This window comes from Rhinatrema bivittatum, chromosome 4 (assembly GCF_901001135.1).
Source record: "Rhinatrema bivittatum chromosome 4, aRhiBiv1.1, whole genome shotgun sequence".
In the NCBI taxonomy this organism is placed as follows: domain Eukaryota; kingdom Metazoa; phylum Chordata; class Amphibia; order Gymnophiona; family Rhinatrematidae; genus Rhinatrema; species Rhinatrema bivittatum.
Window position 1 is genome coordinate 55,152,465 of NC_042618.1, and position 21,952 is coordinate 55,174,416.

Below are 21,952 nucleotides of genomic sequence, written 5' to 3' on the forward strand. Positions count from 1 at the left end.
AGGGGCACTTTTTGCCGCTCTAAAATGTTTCCGCCTGAGGCTGCCACTTCACTCTGCCCCTGACTGTCACCCCTCACTGCAGAAGTGTTATTCTCTTGCTCTCACCAGCCAGTGTCACCCCTCCCTACAGATCTGTCTGTCTCGCTCTCACTAGTCATGCTCACCCCTTCCTCCAGATTAGTCTCTCTCTCTCTCTCTCTCTCTCTCTCTCTCACCAATCACTGTCCCCCTTCCCTCCCAGATCAGTTGCCCTCTCTGGCTGTCACCAGCCACTGTTACCCCTCCCTGTAAATCAGTATTTCACCGGTCACTGTCACCCCCTTCCCCGGATCAGTCTTTCTGTGGCTCTCACAAGCCACTGTCAACCCCTCTCTCCAGACCAGTCTCTCATCACTGTCACCCTCTCTGTCACACCAGTTTTTATCACCAGACCAGTGTCCCCAGCTAGGATTGGGGAGAAGCTGCTGCTATGTAAGAGTGGGGCCTGCAGGTTACAGCAGCCTGCCTATTCAACATTACAGATCTTCTGATCTGCTCCCCACCAGGCACACCCTTACCTCGCCCCAGACTTAGGTCCCTGTATATGTGCGCTGCTTCGAAGTTGGCACAGCAGAGGATAATGAAATCGGGAGGGTGCGGGGGATGGGGGAAGAATCGGTTATTTACTCTTTCGGATAGTAGAAAGACTAGGGGGCACTCCATGAAGTTAGCATGGGGCACATTTAAAACTAATCGGAGAAAGTTCTTTTTTACTCAACGCACAATTAAACTCTGGAATTTGTTGCCAGAGAATGTGGTTCGTGCAGTTAGTATAGCTGTGTTTAAAAAAGGATTGGATAAGTTCTTGGAGGAGAAGTCCATTACCTGCTATTAAGTTCACTTAGAGAATAGCCACTGCCATTAGCAATGGTTACATGGAATAGACTTAGTTTTTGGGTACTTGCCAGGTTCTTATGGCCTGGATTGGCCACTGTTGGAAACAGGATGCTGGGCTTGATGGACCCTTGGTCTGACCCAGTATGGCATTTTCTTATGTTCTTATGTTCTTAAGAGCCAAGTTCGAGGCAGCGCACTTACACAGGGACCTAAGTCTTGGGCAGAGCAGCGGCTGGTAGGGAGCAGATCAGAAGACCACTACTCCCCCACACATACTGAAATCCTAAACCATCAGCAATCGGCATTTTTTTTGGTTTGTTTTTTTTAACTGCAGTCCCCCGTCTTGCCTGGCCATACAGCTTCCTCCCCGCCCCGTAGTGCAGGCTGCCAAGTGACCGAGCAGCAGAGGCAGAGGGAATACAGAAGAAAGGCTTGGCATTGCCGCTTTCTTTTTTTTTCTTTTTACTTACTTTTATTTTTTGTGATCCACGGAGGCAGGAGGCAGCCAACACAGGCATCATCGCGTTGGCATGGGAACTAAACTGGCCGCAAATTAGAAAGTAGCTCTGCTCTGCGCCTCCAGCCACAAGCACCCAAAGAGTTGAAAACCAGCAAAGAAGACCCCCCTCGCTCAACCACGCTCCAAAGCACAAGCATGCGGGAGGCAACCAAAAAATGGTGAGCCTGCGCACTGCGCAGCATCGTGGGGGCGCGGGATGTGCGGAGTACTTTGTAGACAGGAGGACAATGTTGGAGGCACAGTCAGGTGGTTGGAATGCAACAGGGCAATTTGAGGCAGAGGCCGCAAGGGCGTTTTGAGGGGAGTATTTTTTTGCCGCCTCAAAATTCTGCCGCCTGAGGCGGGGGCTTCACCCTGCCTCATTATAGAACCGCCCCTGCCTCTCTTTCTTTCAATAAATCTTTTCTTCGATTCTGAGGGGCTAACATAATAAAATCTGCGGTGAAACTGGCACTAGTTGTCGGCGCATATTTGTTGTAGCGAGCGCAACCAAAGCAGGTGCCTCCGTGGGATGTAACAAAGGGCATGTACGTAAAAGAGATGCGCGCAGAAAACCCACACTGATGTGAAACCCGGGCAGAAAAGCGCGCACGCAAACGTGCGCCCACAGCCCTATGTAATAAAGTACGCACAAACCGTCGCCAAACCCCGCATTAATGTGCTGACACGCGCGTGATTTTCAGGGGTGAACGCCTTCCCCCTTTCAATAAAACCGTGAAGAAATTAGTGGACCAGGAGTGGAGCTGAAGGTGGGTGGAGCAATGTCTGTCCCCTTCCCGTTCCATCTCTGACCGCATGGCAGGCGTTCCGGCAGGAGCCATTGGTAGGCACGGGTAATGCAGCAGAGATTTCTTTCTGCTGACCTGCAGAATGAAACAAACTTCTGGAAAAAGTGAAGGTAATCCATGATTACTCTGGAGCTGCACGGACAACCACCCTAATGCCAGCAAAACCACACGCTTTAACTTAACTCCTCCCTGACCCGTGCACTAAAAAAACCCGCATGCCAAAACTTGCACTAACCGATGAGTGGCTCCCTGCACAGCCTGTGAATAGTTAATTTACCTCATTTATATGCACTAGCGCTAAACCAACTGTGTGCTTTTAAACGTGCTTGTGCGCACCTTTTTCCCTTGCTGATTACGTTACTACGTACATACCTAAGGTTAGCGGGTGGAAATTGCACTCAGAAAACTGCGCAAGTACATGCAAAAACCCATGGCAGCTTTAATGCTGCTTATTACATCGGCCCCTAAGAGAGGTTTTGGAAAGACAAGTTCATGCTCAGACCTTTCTGAGGGAGGACATCAGTGTAACTAGGCTACTTAAAAAAAAAAAATGTTTAATATTAATTGATCCTGCATCTTGTCTATTTCCTTAGGTCTCCCGCCACAGCATTGGCCCAGTGTCTATGTCACAGGCAAGAGTTGGTTGCTATAGTTACCTGTTCATCCCTGCAACGTTCTGACTAGAGTAGTTCTGAATGTGCCGGCGACGCGCGTAAAGCCCCGGGATGCGTGTAAGTCCCGGCGCTTTACAAAAGGGGCAGTCTGGGGGCGGGGCCAGAGGCCTCCGACATAGCGGCCACTGCTGCTGTGTCGGAGGATTGTGTACTGGCGGGCTGCCGGCAGGCGCAAAAGGTAAGACAAGAGTCATAGGGGGGGTTAGAGGAGGGCTAGGGGGAGGAAAGGTTAGGGGAAGGGGTGGGAAGGTCAGGTTAGGGGGGAGGGAACGGAGGAAGGCAGCGTGGCTCTGTGTGCGCAAGGTGCACAATTGTGCACCCCCTTTGCGTGCACCGACCCCGGATTGTATAACGTGCGCTCACGCCTGGTAGTGCGCGCACATGCAGGTCACGCGCACTTCTTTTAAAACCTACCCCAAATGAAGGAAGCTAAACTTTTTGTTTAAATTTGTGGGCATCCTCCATTCATTTTGGGGGTCCATGAATGAAATGAAGATGGTCTCGTTTCTTATATTTTACTCATTTGTTTTAAGCAAATGCACTAACTAAACTCAGGGGATCTACTCTGTAGACTTCTCCTAACTACTAATATCGGTATATCTGTTTTCTGTGCATGTATAATCTAACTGGGAGTGAAATTTAAAGTGGGGCAAGAGAATGATCTGTAGTTGATGTGCCCTATGCGTCCGTTGTTTTCTATGACTAATTCTTACAAATGTATTGTATATGTAGAAAAGGTTTGTATTTAACTACGTTAGCAAACATGTATCAGTTTTGTTATTCAGCCAAGACCATTTTTCAGGTTTAGTGAAGCAACTGGGGCACCATTTTCTCCTGGATTTGGCCATGGCTCTATATAGATGACAAAGTACCCTGTGCAGCTGCAGAAGGGAAGAGCACGCTGGAGGGGGGCAGCATGCCAACTCTACAGCAGAGTAGTAAGTCAAATGTGCTCTGTAATTTCAGTTGTTTGCATGATGATATGTTTATTCCTGCAGTTGTGATTTCAGATGCTAGCTGTTCAGAATACGTGTGCATGGAATAGCATTGCTATTTCATAGTTTGTGCATTTGAGTCCAACATTCACGTTACTTGCCTCCATGATGCATGCATGTAGTGGCAATGTCAATTGGTTTTGTACACTCGCTGTGTGTCACAAAAGGGAGAGCAATGTTCAGGTAGGTGGAGGCCACACACGCAAAAATGACTTTAAAAATTGTCCTCCTCTTAAAAGCTATTTTTTTTGCAAGGGAAACTTTAAAACAGTGTTTAACAGTGGGCAAAGGTGGCTGAATTTTTTTTCTATTAGTGTTATCTGATATAGCAAAAAGGACATATTGTTCCAGATAGATCTCCTGAAGTGTAAAAAAGCTAAAGAAATGTCAGAGTTGCACCCAAAGGAAGTAATAGAAGCTGCAGGAGCTGCGGCAGTACTGTGGCCTCGACTGACAAAGGCTCTGAACAGAAGTAAATCTGTTCAGTTGTGCGGGATACCAGAGGTGAGCAAAAGGGACAGATGAATATGCGCGGGCTGGTGCTTGCGGATGAGTCTGGGGGCAGTGTGGAAGCTGCTGGTTGAGCATCTATGTTGCCTCTTCTTTCAAGCTTTGAATATCTTTTTCCAGGCTGTCCTGAATATTTCCTGTTTTAAATGACTACTTCTCAAATATGGCAATTGCTAGTCATGCTTGGGCTCATTACCGTCCATAGGTCAAATGGATTGTGGGTGATTCAAGCCCCACTACCTCCATTTTAAATCAGTATTTTTATTTATTTATTTATTTATTTATTTAATTCAGCTTTTTCACACTTTTTTCCAGCATTTCAAAGTGAATTACATTTACCTGGGGTCTTTCTTTGGGCATGCACCTGTTATTCGGAGCCAGTAGCATAATCTCCTGATCAATCCCTGGAGCTGATTTGGTGCTTCAGCCATTATTTGTGATACCCATGACTGACTTTGATGTGCACTTAGGAGAAACCCACTATAACTGGAATTATTCCTATTTGGGGGGGGTGGTGAGGTGGTATGAGTAGGGGGTACAAAACAAAAACTCAATGGCACAGAACAACTAACGCATTTCTGGGGCAGAACCTAACGGTGTAAGAGAATAGTGCAGGAGACGATCTTTGAATATGATAGTCTGACTTCTCGGGATGCAGCCTGCTCTTTTGCCTGTGCTGAGCATAGGAACTCTGCCCTGGAGCACATAGCTCATTCATTCCTCACTGACAAAGGAAATAATTTATCTTTCTGTGCTTACTGTGCAGAGTAACAAAAGGTTCTAGGCAATGTTTTTGGGCACCGAGTGAAAAAAAAAAAAAAAAGCTAAACTAAAATTTCACTTCACGGAATAATCATATTTCCTTTTTCTGATCTTAGAAATATTTGTTTTAGAACTGTGAAATTAATCTCCAGAATAGCAAATAACTTTGAAAAAGAACAGCACATAGAGTTGTCTTTTGCCCTGGTAATTAGCTTTCCTCTTTAATCACAAAAAAAGCAGTCATCTGATTGCAAAATACCTGCCACTGCAAATACGTACCCCTCCTTTGATGTCTGCCATTTTTTGGCAAATACTGCACTTCAGCCTAGCTATTAATCAGTGTTGTCAGGTTGGCTACAGTAATTTGCTTTCTGGAAATAAAACAAAATATGAAACCTCCTGCTTCAAGCTACAAAGGTGAAATACGCCGATCCAAAAACTTTGTGATGTATGAACCTTCCAATTAGCAGTCTGTGCTTCAGCGGAGGGCTTGTGATCCCACTTGTGATTCACAAATCATTTTTGGGGAGGTTTTGTGTGATTCATTTACTATGCAGTAGGGTTTATTTAAAGTAGAGAGACGGTGCTCAAACGTTAGTTAGGGAAAGTCAAAATATCGCTCCTTCTGATCCTCTCTGATAGGTCTTTTGTCCATGCCTATAATACAAAATGAAATTAATGATTGTGGATTATGATTCATGAGCCTCACAATTTAGCGGTCTATTCAAGGGTTCTCAACCCAGTCCTCGGGGCACACCTAGCCACTCAGGTTTTCAGGATATCCACGATGAATATGCATGAGAGAGATTTGCACACACTGCCTCCATTGTGTGTAAATCTATCGCATGCATATTCATCGTGGATATCCTGAAAACCTGACAAGCTAGATATGGCCCAGATGACTGGGTAGAGAACCACTAGTATATACAGTGGCAGAGAATGTCTTTCATAACCTATATTTCTGCCCCAGATACCCACCACTTATGGTCCCTTTTCTGTGCTATTTGTGTGATCTGGGAATATGGTTTCTCATGCTTATTACTGTTCCAGTTGTTAAAATCTGACAGCAGTTCACAGTTGCCCCAATCCGGTGTAGCTCTACTGACATCATTCTAGTCAGTTGTGGATTAGGTTGAACTATATTCTTCACCACCTGCTGATGGGAATAAGAATGAAATGAACAACTAGTGTTAATTGGCTGATTCTGGAAGGCCAAGGCAAGCCATGTTCTTTTGTAAATGCATCCTGTGACCAACAAACTTATGGATTCTAGAGGCCCTCTTCCTCTTGATACCATTTCATTTCCTATCTATGCTGAATTGGCACTTTAGGGTAATCCAATTTATGCATAGCCCAGTTTTTAGCAAGTAAGGTTATTAATCTTAATTTGTCATGAATGAAAACTAATGCAAACATAATATTATGGTTAACATTTCAGCACCCACGGAAAACACAGAATAAAAATAGCTTAGAAAAGTAAAAACTTATGCTTACGCTACAGTTTAGTTTGCTGTAGAGAAAGCAATTTTCCCCTGGGTCAAAAGCAGTTCCTGAACTGATGGCCTTGCTGTACAAAATTACTTCTGGCAATAATTAACTGGTTCAGCAACACAAATTTAAAGGTGAGTTTTCTTGATTTTGTTCTCCAGTCATTTTTGTCTACCACTCCCATGGCTCCTAACAGGTTTGAATATGGAAAATAAAATCTGGTTTTTCAAGGAAGACTACTTAGGATTTCTTTAAAAAACAAAAAAGAATATTACCGCAAATGAATCTTGTAATCACTGAACATATGTGGCTGCTTTTCTGCATCTATTCTGATACAAACCATGGTTGGCTTGGAAGTGGGGGGAATTGGCTGGGAGATATAGGGGAAGCTGGGGCAAAGCAAGGCTTGGAGGAAGGGGAAAGGGGTATGATAAGTGTTTGGGGTAATTAAGACCATCCATTGTTGTGGAAACAGTACATTTAAAAATTAAAACAATCCGTTGTTTCTTCCGGTATTTTTTATGTAACGCTGAGACTGAGAACTTGGATGTTAATGTTACCGCAGGCATGAAATTCCTGCAGGGACATCACTGCACATCCATGCATGGACCTGTCATCCTGTAGCCATATCAGCAGACCATTTCTACTGGAACCACTATGCAAAAAGAAAAAAGATAGAAATAAATCAGGGAGGACTGATTTTTAAAACAGGTGCCATGTCCAAAATCACTGCCTCCTATGGTGATTACATGATTCATTTACAGTAACATTCTTAACAAAAAATTCATAGCAGTCTCCCTGTAAGACCCCTGCACAAAAAGAAATGTTATATGCAAATGACATTATTTATGGAAAACTTGTGTAGAGATTCTGTCAGATCTCTACCAGGAATCATACAGGATATACCATTTGTGTAGGGAGGAAACAGGGTAAAATGTGGGTAAGTAGCTCCCCCATGTGAAAAAGTATACATGGTGTGTTCTTTTGATATAAATACTCTGACCACCATCCTATGTTGTGGATTTTCAGTGGCAGCATGACTTTTCTGTTTAAGTCTTACTACCTCTATGGAGATTCTTATTTTGGATAGGAGAGAGTTTCTATCCACCTTCCCTATCCCTTTTGTATTTTTTATGCTGATTTATTTAAGATCTGAGTACCCGTTAAATAGAGAGTCCGTTACTTTCTTTTTTTTTTTCTGCTCTAACGACGAACGCCTGCTCTAACGACGAACGCCTGCTCTCCCGGTGCGCGCACAGGCCACTCGCCTGTGCACGCGATTCTGTATTTAAATTAGGTGGTGCAGTAGAAACGAGCAAAAGGAGGCACTAGGGGCACTAGCACGTCCGTAGCGCCTCCTTTTGACCCGGAGCGGTGGCTGTCAGTGGGTTTGACAGCTGACGCTCAATTTTGCTGGCGTCGGTTCTTGAGCCCGCTGATAGCCACGGGCTCAGAAACCAGATGCCGGCAAAATTGAGCGTCCGGTTTTCGGCCCGACAGCCGCTGGCCCATTTAAAATTTTTTTTCTTTTTTTTTTACTTTTCTTACCCTTCGGGACCTCTGACTTAATATCGCCATTATATTAAGTCAGAGAGTGCATAGAAAAGCAGTTTTTACTGCTTTTCTGTGCACTTTCCTGGTGCCAGCAGAAAAACTAGCACCTACCTTTGGGTAGGTGCTAATTTCTGAAAGTAAAATGTGCGGCTTGGCTGCACATTTTACTTTCTGTATCGCGTGGGAATACCTAATAGGGCCATCAACATTTATTTGCATGTTGAGGGAGCTATTAGGTGCCACGGGTTGGACGCGCGTTTTCCGCCCCTTACTGAATAAGGGGTAAGGGAAAACGCGTGTCCAAGAGCAGGTCAACAGTGCGCTCTGTTGGAGCGCACTGTACTGTATCGGCCTGTTTATGAAAGAGGAATTTGAGATCTTTGGGATCTGTGCAGAGAGATTACTTACAGCCATCCAGAGGAAAGAAGGAGAGAGGAGAGAAGAAAGGAATCATCATGAATCCCATTCAGGTTAATTTGCATCTACTGGAGATGTTAGGAGAAGAGGAGTAAGAGCAGTATCACTCTGACACTAAAAGGGAGAAGGGGAGAATAACTGTGAGCAGCCTAAAGCGTGTGAGAAGGCAGACAGGAGAGGTAGGAGATAAATGACGTGTGCAAGATTGGATTTCATCTCTAGCATTTCGCCTATATTGGGATGGAAGCCATAAACTTGCCCTATACCAGTGTATTAAAGGCTGATTTGTTTGGCTTTACCATCAACTTTAAACAAGAATTTGAGAAGTCATAAATTTATTTAGAACTACTTGTAACATCTGTAAGTGAAATACTTGTAAAGATTATTTTCGTCATTTCAAAACATCTCAGTAAAAGCAATATTGGAAACCAAGTCAGCTTTCAGTGTGCTTTTTACTTCCTAGTGACTCTAGTACTCATCAGTGCTGTTATCATTAGTACTGTGTTCAAGAACTGTTAACTGAGACTTAGGCATTTGAAATGTTAAGGGCCTTAAAATGTAACTTTCCCTTCATTCAAGGAATCCTGGAAATGTAAATGATTTAATACCAAGGGAAGTGTACCATCTAAAACTGTATTTGTGGTGCAGCCTCTGGATTCACTAACCAGGATAAATCAGTGCAGGGTTATACTCGGAAAACAAGAAACAAACCACAAGATATTATCAGCTATGCAACAGTTAGTTTGTGCCAGTAGGAGAATTTGGGTTCAGTTTAATTTAGCTCACACCTTTTCATTGGTAGCACAAGGACAGTTACAATTCAGGCACCGTAGCTATTTCCCTGTCACCAGAAGGGCCTGATTTGCTAAGGCTTTTCTCTCATTCTGCTCCTATGGGCAAAATGCTTAGTAAATTAGGTCCTAAGGGGTAGATTCTAAAAGGTGTGTGCGCACTTCCGATTTTATAATATGTGAGTGCCGGCGCGCACATGCTATAAAATCCCATGGCTGCGCACGCAGGATTAAGTAGCTTTTTCATTGTTTTAGTATACAAAGAAGGGCTTGACTAGATTATTTAACTGTGAATCTCCTTAAATATATGCAAAGGCTAGTGTGTATCCTGACTGAAGTCTCCCTCTAATGTTTATAGCAGTGGTTCTCAAATCCAATCCTAGAGGCCCTGAACAGGTCAAGATTTCAGGATATCCACCACAAATATTCATATTGTTAAGGGAAATCTGATAGATGGAAATGGGTGGGCACCTAGCCAAAGATGTGGCTTCTGTATCAAGTGCCCTGTGAGTGAGCCCACGAGAAAGCAAGATATCAGGGCTATGTGAATACTACCAAAGGGAAGTTCACATACACTGGCATAGACTCAAAAACTCTTGGGGGTAAATTTTAAGACATGCCCGGCGCTCGTAGGGCTTTCAAAATATGGCCCTTAGGGACAGATTTTAAAAGCTTGTGCGCGGGCATTCATGTACCTGTGCATTTTATAAAATCTGGGGTCGGCCCACGCAAGGGGGTGCACAGTTGTGCACCTTACGTGTGCCGAGCCTGCTCCGAGCCAAGCTGCCTTCCCCCTTTCCCTCCCAGGCCGCTCTGAAATTGGAGCGTCTCGGATGGGAAACGTTTCTTACCCCCCCCCCCCCCCCCACCCACCCCCAGAAGTAAGTTGCGCCTGCCAGCCCACTGCCGGCGCGCGATCTCCGGCACAGCGGCAAATATGGCTGCTGTGCCAAGAGCCTGACCCTGCCCCACCCCCTTCCCGCCCCTTTTTGCAAGCCCCGGGACTTACGTGCGTCCCGGGGCTTTACTCGCGTCGCCGGGCCTTTTTTAAAATAGGCCCGGCGCGCGTAACCCTTTAAAATCGGCCCTTAATGTTATTTAAAATAATGGTGTATTGTGTTATAATTTTATCAGTGTTTCCCCACTCTTAATTATGTTTTTTTAAGTCTGCCTAATGCCCCTTTTAGCTACTTCTCTTTCTCTTACCCTCATGGAACGAAGCCCTTGCATGTGCCTAAGGGTCCAAGGAACTTCAAGATGCCTTCCAGGGTCTAGGGTCCCCCTCAACATCATCTGATCTTCTGCTGATCTCTTGTAGAATGATTTGAAGAACTGGCTTGGGTCCCAAAATCTTCTAATTTTATAGAGGTTTGCTCCATAGGCAAGAATGTCTCTCAATTCATTGGTGGTCTTGAGTGTGGTTCCCCTTCATAATTGGTATTTGAGGCGGGGGTGCACTAAGCATGCATTTTCTATATCATAAATTGGTAGGTCTGCTTCTAGCTTGCATCAATATCTCCATTGATTGGTGGGTCCTGTTTATCATGCATTGACAGATATGTTTCTGCATATCTCTTACCCTGGGGTAAGGTATATGATAGCAAGCCCAGGGGAACCAGTAAGTGTGGTAAGCACTGAGAGGGACAGGAAACCCGTAGAAAAGATGTGTTAGGAAAGCAGGGGAAGATATGTCCTGGTAGAATGGGAAGTGTATTAGTCAGTTGTGGATGCAAGCACCGGAAATTACAAGGCAGGCAGGCACTAACAGGTACATTTTCAAAGAAATTACATTTGTAATTGTAGCAATTTTCAAAAGCATTTACGCGCATAAATCCTATGGACACTTTAATGGCATATATTGTTGCAGTTTTCAAAAGCCCACTTACTCAAGTAAAGTGCACTTACACGTGGAAAACCCAATTTTAAGCGTGTAAATACTTTTTAAAATCAGGCATTAAGAAAGGAAATGCTCCTCATGCTCCAGCTGGTAGCCCTTTTCACTCCACATGACAGAATGGCAGTGCAAGTAGAGAAGGGAGTTGGGAAAGAATGCCAGTTTCTTTTGACAGAGGGATGGCATCCCATTCTCCAGCTGCACATTGGGATGATGCTGTATTCCCTCAGTAATACTGGGGTCAGATATCATGAGCATCTCCGTTATCCTTAATTTTTCCTTTCACTAACATGGCCCCAAAGGTGAAAAAGGAAGCTGTCCCTGCTAAGAATGAGGTCACGTCAAAAGCCCTGAAAAGCACAAAGGCTATCCAGAAAGGGGTGCATAGCCAAGAAAGAAGATAATCAAGACGTCCCCCACTTTCAGTAAGCCTGAAACCTTGAGATTAAGGAAACATCCTAAATATCCAAGGAAGATTACTCCCTGGAGAAATAAGCTTGACCATTATTACTTCAATAATAAAACATATTTGTAATCATGTGGACTAAGGACCAGGCTAGGTTGCATATTTTGACTACCTCTGAAAATCAGATCTGGTTGGGGGTTTCAAGGACTGGATTTGAAAGCACATCCAAAACTATTGCAGATACATGGATGGTACAGAAACCACATGAGGTGTTCAGCTTTCGATCTCCATTCATAATCACAAGGTCCTGAAAAATTTTACAAGCCCTTGTCTATTTCCCACAGGTGATATTAATAATGGACTCAAAGGGCTGGCAAGATAAGAACAGTAAAATGTGTGATATCAGTTCCTAACCATTTGGCCAATAAAAGATGGAAATGTATCAGTTGTGCATGTATGTATTTGTTCAAGTCACTTTCCCATCTAAATTACATGTGAAAGAACCAATTTGGAAAGATGTGTTTCTTACTAGAGGCTACGAAAGGACAACATGAGACACAAGTGTCATAAATCTGTACTTTATGAAGTGATGTCACCTCTTTTGTGACACCCATAAATAAATAAATATCCCTCAGTAGATGGAGTTTGATTATAATGTACATGATGATGCTTCCATGGGATATATTACTTGTGCAATGTGATGTCAGCCTCAGGATGACTGTGATGCCCTTTTTAGATGGCAACCTTTTTTTTTTAAATCTACTATACCAATTCCCTCCACCCCATAGGATATTATTGTGCATTTTATAGCTATGAGTAGTATCAGCTACACCAGGAGGGTGTTGTGCTCGGGGGTGAACCCTTGTCCTGGGGCAGAGATGTAACGCCTCCTGAAAGGGAACAGGAGGTAACTGCCCCCAGGGGGCGGAGCACTGGAGGAGACAGAGGCTGGGAAGAGCTTCATCACTGGAAGCCCGAGGTCCCCCCCGGGAGGAGCCCATAGGGACCCGGGCCGCTTGGACTTAGGTGGGCCTCACAGGGTCTCCTAAGAGATTGAAAGTCCGGCATGCCCATGGAGACAGGGGGAGTGCGATCGGGTTCAAAGGTGGCTGCTGGTTGGAGCAAGGAGAACCAGAACAGAGTTGGTGATGACAAGGCAAGGAACAGAGCCAGAATCTGGAGACGAGGTCAAGCAGGCAAAGGTCAGCAAAGCAGGGTCAGGCGCGAGGTCAGGCACGAGGTCAAAAGCAGGCTGGTCAGGCACGAGGTCAGGCGCAAGGTCAAAGGCAGGCTGAGGTCTTGAGGTAGGCAACAGGCAGGCAGGTCAGGAACAAGCTGAGGTCTTTGAGGCAGGCGGCAGGCAGGCAGGTCAGAAACAAGCTGTTGTCTTTGAGGCAGGCGGCAGGCAGGCAGGTCAGGAACAAGCTGTGGTCTTTGAGGCTAGGCAGGCAGGCAGGCAGGTACAGAAACAAGCTGTGGTCTTTGAGGCAGGCGGCAGGCAGGCAGGTCAGGAACAAGCTGTGGTCTTTGAGGCAGGCGGCAGGCAGGCAGGTCAGGAACAAGCTGTGGTCTTTGAGGCAGGCGGCAGGCAGGCAGGTCAGGAACAAGCTGTGGTCTTTGAGGTAGGTGGCAGGCAGGCAGGTCAGGAACAAGCTGAGATCAGTACCAGTAAGGCAGTCCGAGGGTACTTCCTGGGTAGACAGACGATCACAGGAACAAGCAGGACACAGGAACTAGGATGCAGGAACAAGTCAGGTACAGAAGTGGAACAGAAGGATCCTGGAACGAGACTAGGAACAGGAACAAATGCAGAGGCAATCTTAGAACAAACCGACCCGATTGCCAAGGCAAGGAAGCAGTGACAGGAACTTCCTTATATCGAGGGATCAATCAGGGCGCGCCGCAGAGTTAGGACCCGCCCTTGGCCCTACATGAGTCCGGGCAGTCCACGCACGCACACGTAGGGGCGTGGCTAACATGGCCGAGGACGCTGAGCCTCGGCGTGAGGCCTGGCGCGCAGTGGAAGGCCCGGCGACTGCCGCCACAGGACGCCAGAGCCTGGCAGGACTGGCATCTACCGCGAGGGAGGTCGTCCCGGGACCCGCTGTGGAACCATGAAGGTGAGCAGGCCCGTGAGCCGCATGGCCGCGGGCGGGGCGAGTAACAAAGGGTTAGCATGGAGAACAAAACTTCAGAGTTTTACAAAGCGAAGATATATTGCTTGGTGGTAGACTCCTCCTGATGTGCAGTGGTACAGCTAAGGAAGAAAGCATCAAGCACTAGGAAGGATTAGTTTTCTTTTCCTTTCTTGTAAATGGATATGAACCTTCTCTAAGTTCTGTATATCATTCTATATATACTAGTTTCTTTTAATTATAAAACAATGGGGGTATTTTTATAATTGATTAATCATTCTGTATTTTTCCTTTCATTCATCGTTGCTCCATTGAATCGTATGTAGCTATATATCATAAGTGATTTTGTATATATTTAAATGAAACAGTGTTGATTAAAGGAAGGGCAAGTGTTTTAGCCTTCTTGCCCATGCTTTGTACTGACATCACAGCAGGGTCATGCCGATGGTGATTATTCTCCCAATTCCAGATCTTTGTAAAATCAGGAAAGTTGACTGCATATCAGGAAAGGCTTACACAATTCAGAGCAGAAGTTGACCTAAAAGAATACAAATGGGGTTTTCACAATTTTCATGAAATGCAATAATTCCACTGAGCCATATTGTTTAAAGATGTAATGAGATGACGTTTATTAACCATAGTAAACAAACAGCTTCTGGTAAAAAAAATGTGGGGTCCTGATTTTAGGTGAATTTTATTATTCTTTATCGAAATTGGGGATCTCAGGTCAGATGAAGTCATTGAGTCACAAACTGGGGCACAGTTTGCTCGTGTTTCTTAATTTTGCCTGAGCAATAAAAACAAAAGGCGTACTCCTCTTGCTTCAGGCCTGCCAAGAAAAGGGTCTGTTTGCAACAATGTCCTAAATCAAGGTATGTGCCCATGTAAAGTATTTGCATTACATTACCTTTTTTTTTTTTAATCTGCAGCCTTTCCATAACGAATGAATTTAGATCTGTGCGCATGGAAATGGAAAAGTTCTATATGAGCTGGTCATAAACAGCTTGTTCCTTTAAAGTAAGGCAAAACCGCAGGACTCCTGGCTCTCCACAGGGCTCACAGTGGACTCTGTGTGCTTTAACTCGCTACAGAACTGCAGCACTGTCATTAGGTAAAGTTACTTAGCTGCTATTTCTGATTCAGAAATGACCACTTGCTGTTGGCAATTTTTCTTCATTTTTTAAACTCAGTAAGGAGTAACTGGTTGATTCTTGAATTGACTCTGTAGACGCTGGCATGGTCTACACAGAGCAGCTGTAATCCCTGAGCTAGAAAAGACCAAAAGAGAAACCTGTTCAAAGTGCTGTCACTGGAGGCTCAACATTTGGCAGTGAGAACGCCTGATACTATAGATGTGTGTGTGTGTGTGTGTGTGTGTGTGTGTGTGTGTGTGTGTGTGTATATATATAAAATTTTTATTTATTTATTTATTTATCCATGTTTCTACTTATTTATTTATTTATATGTTTGTTTATCTATTTATTTATTTATGTACATACACAACTTTTTTCTATTTCTTCTCAACATCAATCAGAGTGGAGGAGTAACTTAGTGGTTAGTGCAGGGGGCTGAGAAGAAGTAAGGAAGCCAGGGTTCAAATTCCACTTCTTCTACTGATGCTTCTTGTGACGTTAAGCAAGTTACTTCAACCTCCATTGCCTCAGGTGCCTAAGGGCCTATTTATAAAACCATGGATTTTTTTTCTGGAGGTATCGCAGCTTAGTAAAATACCACCAGCAGCAAAGTACAACCATGTGATGGTGACCCCCACATCCCAGGATCACCATCTTTTGAGAGAGCTTGAATGGCTCATGTGCTGCCCATCCCTCAGTCGAGTTAAAACCCCTGATGTCTAGTGGACCCTCTCTCTCAAACCCAGCCCTTAAGGAGAATAAAGATGTTAAAATGTTAACAAAAAAAAAAGTTTAAATATTCCATGCCTGGCCCCAGTCCTAAACCCAGGCCTCTTTGAATTTTTAAAGTTACTCCCCCTAGCCTTCCAGACCTCCAACCCTTCTGGTTGACTTCTTGGTGGTCAAGCAAGTCCCTCTGTCTGCCACCATTTTCAAAATGGCACTGGCCGGCCAAATGTATACTTTTACCGCTATCATGCAACGGGGCAAATAAATGTCTTCAGTCGGCCAGCTACTATCATTTTCATTTTGTAGCTAACTTTCCATCATATATTGTGGCTGTTGGATTTCACCACAAGCCACAATATTTGATTACCATATGAATTTGCAGGCAAATGAGGTCATTTAAATAATCATGTTGCACCAGGTTTTGGGGGGGCAGAGAACACACAGAATTTAAAATCCTGTGCAATATCTGTGTGTTAAGGCATTTACCATGCAGTAAAACCCTGACACAGCTTAGTAATTTACCCCTTTTTGATTAAAAGCACTCTTGGTCAGCGGATTCCCTACTGTACCTGCTTTTAATTCATCTTGAACTCAGATTTGGAAGGGCAAGTAATTAACTCTAAAAAAAAAAATCTCCAAATATTTTCAGCAGATAGTTACCATACAGTAGCTTTCAAAAAAAGAGCTCCCCTTGTGAGAAGTTGTCATTGTATCTTAAAGTAAGGGGGTTACAAAAGTAAGATGTATGAGAGAAAGAGCAAGATACTCTAAGAGACGGTGTGTGTCTGACAGAGCAATTTTTAGCAGTGGGGAGGTGAGCGAGGAAAGCATTCCAGCATGAAGACAAAGGGACCAGTCCAGATAAGCCACTGTAGGCTGCTTCTATAAGAATGAGAAACAAGTCGGAGAAAGAAAATGAGAGAGATTTTTGGCAGATCAAAGGCAAATGGCCATACTAGTTCTCTATATCCTCTCTCATTCTGGGCCTCCTGAGTAGGACGGGAAAAACCTCCTATGTAAAACAGGTCCTCTGTTTCTTACAATTTAGAAGCCCAATATTCAAAACAAACTTAGGAGAAAAAAAGGGGCGGGGTGAAATTGTGCAGGCGGTCGCAACACGGCGGTGCGTTTTCGCCAGCCGCGGTTGCGGCCAAGCCGCACAGTTTTGCACCCATAGAGCCACGGGAAAAGATGTAGCTATTTGCCGCGGTGCTGCCGGTGATACTGTAGAAAACATTATCACCCGCAGCACTTCCTGGACATAATTCTGCCCAAACCCCACCCACACCCCTCCCCCTAATTTGCATTGTGCCGCTGCGATGCGGCCGGTATCGCAGTATGGTGAATGACCTGGTTATCTGGATAAGTCAGACACCTGGCTAAATGGCACTCAGGAATATGCATCCATGGTCAGCAGGCAACAATTCGCCAGATAAGTGACTAATTTGGTTACGTTTTTAACAGAATAACTCAGTGGCAGGGAATGGGCAGACTGGGGAGGAGTCAAGTTAGCCACATAACTTATCCAGCTGACTTTGGTTGGGCCACAGGGTTGTCCTAAAGTTAGCAGGATAAACGTATCCTAACTTTAAGACAGTTGGGTATCCCAGCCTGGGTATATTCAGCAGTGCTGCCGCTCTGCTGAACATCCCAGCAAAGTTAGCCAGATAAGTTTATCTGGTTAACTTACCAAGCCGCACAGTGGCTAAATATGGACCCCCAGATGTTTAAGTCTACATTGTCTATAAATCTATATATATATCTATAGATATATAAATATATAAACTGCTGAGTGGAAAATGTATTCAAACTATTTTGCTATAATGATTAGAAATGTTCAACATTTAGACAAAGCTATTGGTGGTTGTTAAATTAAAATATTTTGAAGTAATTTAGTTTTGTTTAGGGAATTGGTTTTTTGCCAGTCATGATCATTTAAACTCATCATGACATAAACCTAATCATAATCATGAATTTTCAATGCAGAAGTTTCCGGGAAAAAGCTTGCTCTTGATAAAATCATAGATTTAGGGGGAAAGGAGCAGTGACACATTTGCTAAAGCTTATGCTAGTATAAAATACCTCACAAAGATGCTCAGGTAGCACAAAGAGGAGACAGGAAGCAAGATTTGCAAGAGCTGGCTATCGCTGCATGGTTATAGTGCTTTGTGGAGTCAATTTTCAATGTCCACATAAAAAAACAACCTGATCTTCAAACACAAACCGCCTGCACAGATTGGACCAGATTTTAAATGTTACGCGCACGGAGTACATTTGTGCACGCTACCCGGAGCGCACAAATGTACACCCGATTTTATAACATGCGCGCGCTGCCATGCACATGTTATAAAATCCAGGGTCAGCGCGCACAAAGGGGTGCACACTTATGCCTCTGGCAGGCGTAACTTGTGCGCACCAGACAGCTGCCTTTGGGAGAATTTGAAACAGCATGTTGATAAGAAGGATGCTAGGAAGGACTACAAATCCCATAAGTCTTGGGAGTAACTTGCTAGGATGATTTGAATAGGCAGATAGTGCAGATAGGGTATGGCTACCCGCTCCTGCAGTGGTAGGCTAGATCCTGTATAAAGCGAGTCATGCCAGTAATGGAAGGAGGAGGAGGGGAGGATCATAGCAGTCCAGACAGCACAGCTACAGAGATTGAGCCCTGAAGACCATAGAGGCAGCACAGGCTAAGAGCTTGGTGAAATGGAGGAACAGTCAGAGGACCGAGATCCAGAAGAAGGATTTAGCAAGGAACTCCCAAGATTAAATAAATTTATTTTTATTTTATTTATTTAGCATTTTTTATATACCAACATCCGTTTGCACATCGCATCGGTTTACAAATAACATCGCATCGGTTTACAAATAAGTGAGGTTTTCCTATTTTTTTGTGGGGGTGGGGGAAAGAAAACATATCTTTAAGCTTTAGGACAGTTTTTTTTGTAAGGAATAAGTAAAAGAAAAAAATTCTAGAAGTCTTTTCTTGATCCATTCTAGTCTGGTTTTCGCCCTCTACATTCAACAGAAACAGCCCTTGCCAAAGTTTCCAATGACTAGTTTATGGCTAAAGCCAAAGTTCATTACTCTGTCCTTATCCTCCTCAATCTGTCTGCTGCTTTTGACACTGTTGATCACCACCTACTCCTTGAAACACTGTCCTCGCTTGGATTTCGGGACTCTGTCCTGTCTTGGTTCTTTTCTTACCTCTCCCATCGCACTTTTAGCGTTTCCTCTGGTGGTTCCTCCTCTACTGCCATTCCACTATCAATTGGTGTGCCTCAGGGCTCCGTTCTGGGGCCTTTTCTCACTATATACCAATTCCCTTGGTGCTCTCTCATGGCTTTCAATACTATTTTTCACCAGAAATCCAATCCCGGATCTTGGCCTGCCTATCTGACATTGCTGCCTGGATGTCCTGCTGTCACCTTAAACTCAACATGGCCAAGACAGAGTTTCTTATCTTCTCCCCAAGCCCATCTCCCCTCTTCCTCCTTTTTCTGTTTCTGTGGATAACATGGTCGCTGTCCCTGTCCCATCAGCTTGTAACCTTGGAGTCATCTTCGACTCTTCTCTCTCCTTCTCTACGCATATCCAAAACACTGCTAAACATGTTGTTTCTTTTATAACATTGCCAAAATCCATCCTTTCCTTACTGAACACACTACCAAAACCCTTACCCACTCTCTCATCTCCTCCTGCTTAGACTATTGCAACCTGCTCACAGGTCTCCCAGCAAACCATCTCTCTCCACTGCAATCTGCCCTAAATTCAGCTACACGACTTATCTTTCGCCAAAGTCGCTATGTGGCTCACATAACCCCTCTTCTGAAGTCACTGCATTGGCTCCCTATTCCTATCCCGCATATAGCTCAAGCTCCTCTTTCTCACCTACAAATGCATTCACTCTGTAGCACCTCACTACCTCCCCTCTCTTATCTCTCTCTCTCCAAACTCCTCATGCCCTCCACTGATCGGATAAGTCACTCCTATCTGGGCCTTTCTCCTCTGCTGCCAATTCCAGACTCCATGCTTTCCACCTGACTGCACTATGTCCTTGGAATAGTCTTCCCGAACTGGTGCATCATGCTCCCTCTCTTACCATGTTTAAATCTCATCTAAAGCCCACCTTTTTTAAACTATTTTTAAATCTTATGCCTGAATGTCTGTTTTTAGTCTTGACTAACTTTCTTTTCTTTTAACCAAGTCTCTTGTCCTGTATGTTTGTCTTATTAGATTGTAAGCTCTATTGAGCAGGGACTGTCTTTTTGTATGTTTGTACAGTGCTGCATATGTCATGTAGCACTATAGAAATGTTAAGTAGTAGTAGTAAGTCCTATGATGTAGTGTATTTGAATTTTCAGAAGACGTTTGACAAAGTCCCTCATGAGAGGCTTCTAAGAAAACTAAAGAGTCATGGGATAGGATAGGAGGTGATGTCCTTTCGTGGATTACAAACTAGTTAAAAGACAGGAAACAGAGAGTAGGGATGTGCATTCGTTTTCAACGCATGGGAAATTCGCAACGCATAAGTCCCTATTCGTTGTATTCATGGGTTCATGAAATGCATCACGATCCCCCACAAACACAACATATCATATTAGTTTCATTTTTTTGGCTCGCAGTGATTTCTTAGCGGCCGTTTGAAATAGGAGATAGCAAAAACCAGCCCTTTCCTAAGAGTCATAAGTGACCTCACAGCCCTGTCATAGAGTGGGTCAGACAGGTTGGCAAGGAGACTAGAATGCAACCTATCAGAGCTAAGCATTTTTCTAATGCAGCCAAGTGCCGCTCTCACTCAGTGCTCTGTGACGCTATTCCTGATGATGCAGCACTATTTATGCGTTAAGCACGAGGCGTGCCACGCACTTTCTTTCCACGGTTGGTCTGGGGAGTTGGTCCAGGGAGGTGGCTGCACTCAGAGCTAGTCTGAGTGTCTGAATTCTGTATTCAATTGCTCGCTACTTTGATAGAATTTTCCATTGAAAAATATATTTCTTCGAATTGGCTGCAGTGCCGCAGATAGCCATGCTTTATTTGACTGCACTTTATTTTTTATTGATCTGAGACGGTCTCTCTGTCTGTGTCACTGAGACAAGCTGCAAGCAGCGGCATGTTGCTGGTTATTTTTATATTTTACCCCCTGGGGTAGGTTGCAAGCAGGATTTGGGTGTTGTGGATGGGAAATATATTCAATGTTTAGCTAGTTTGATAGAATTTTCCATTGAAAAAGATATTCCTTCTTTTTTGCTGCTGTGCCAAGCAAGCCATGCTTTTTATTTAACTGCAGGTTGTTGTTTTTTTTATTGAACTCAGGCTGTCTCTTTGTGCTCTTTTAAGCCAAGAAGTCAGTGCACTGGGCAGTTTTGCAGACTCACATATATTGGGACAGGGGTGCTCTCTGAAGCCAAATCCCCAGTTGGCCTCTTTTGAAAATAATTCTTTTAATTGAAATCCCTAGTAGGCAGTGACGTTAAATCCATAATGTCAGGGAAACCTAGACATGGTCGAGTGATTGGGACTGGCAGAGGAGGCACTTCAAAGGGCAGTGCCAGTCCCCCATTAAAGTTAAAAAGGGACCTGTTCCAATCTAAAATCTCTGGAGGGGCAGGCAGTTCCATCAGGAAAAAAATAAAATTTAAAAATGATGCATCGCCACCACTTGTTTCTGACCCTGTAGTTTTGGAGGTGAGGGAAAGGGAGGTTGAGTCATGCCAGACAAAATAGTGACAGCCAAAAGAAGAAGTGTGACAGCAGACTCAACTTAGCATTGACAATGTAGCGCAGGCACTGTTTGCTTCTGATTCCGATGAAGAATCATCTTGTGTGGTATTCTCATCATCAGAAATGGAAGAAGTAATAGCTGAAGAAGGTTTAGGAGGATAAGTTAGTCTCCACTTCAGTCCAGCAGGGGAGAGATGAAACTGATGATGAGGAGGAGGAAGAGCAGTCAGCGCAGGCACAGAGTGTGACTGATGTCCCTAGCATTGCTTCTCAGGGTGCACCCATTACTTCAGCTCCAGTGCCAGCATCCACCCTGAAGGCTATAGAGAAGGGATCACGAAAGAAATCTGCAATCTGGAGCCACTTTAAAGTGACTGAGGACCCACATTTTGCTCAGTGTAATTACTGTGCCAGGGCTATTAGCAGAGGCAAGCAAATGGGACATCTATCTACTTTTGGCATGATGCATCATATGAAGAGGCAACACCCAACAACAGTACTGCTATCTGGGGATGGTGGCAGTACCAGTCAGGGGACCCCTTTTTCCAGGCAG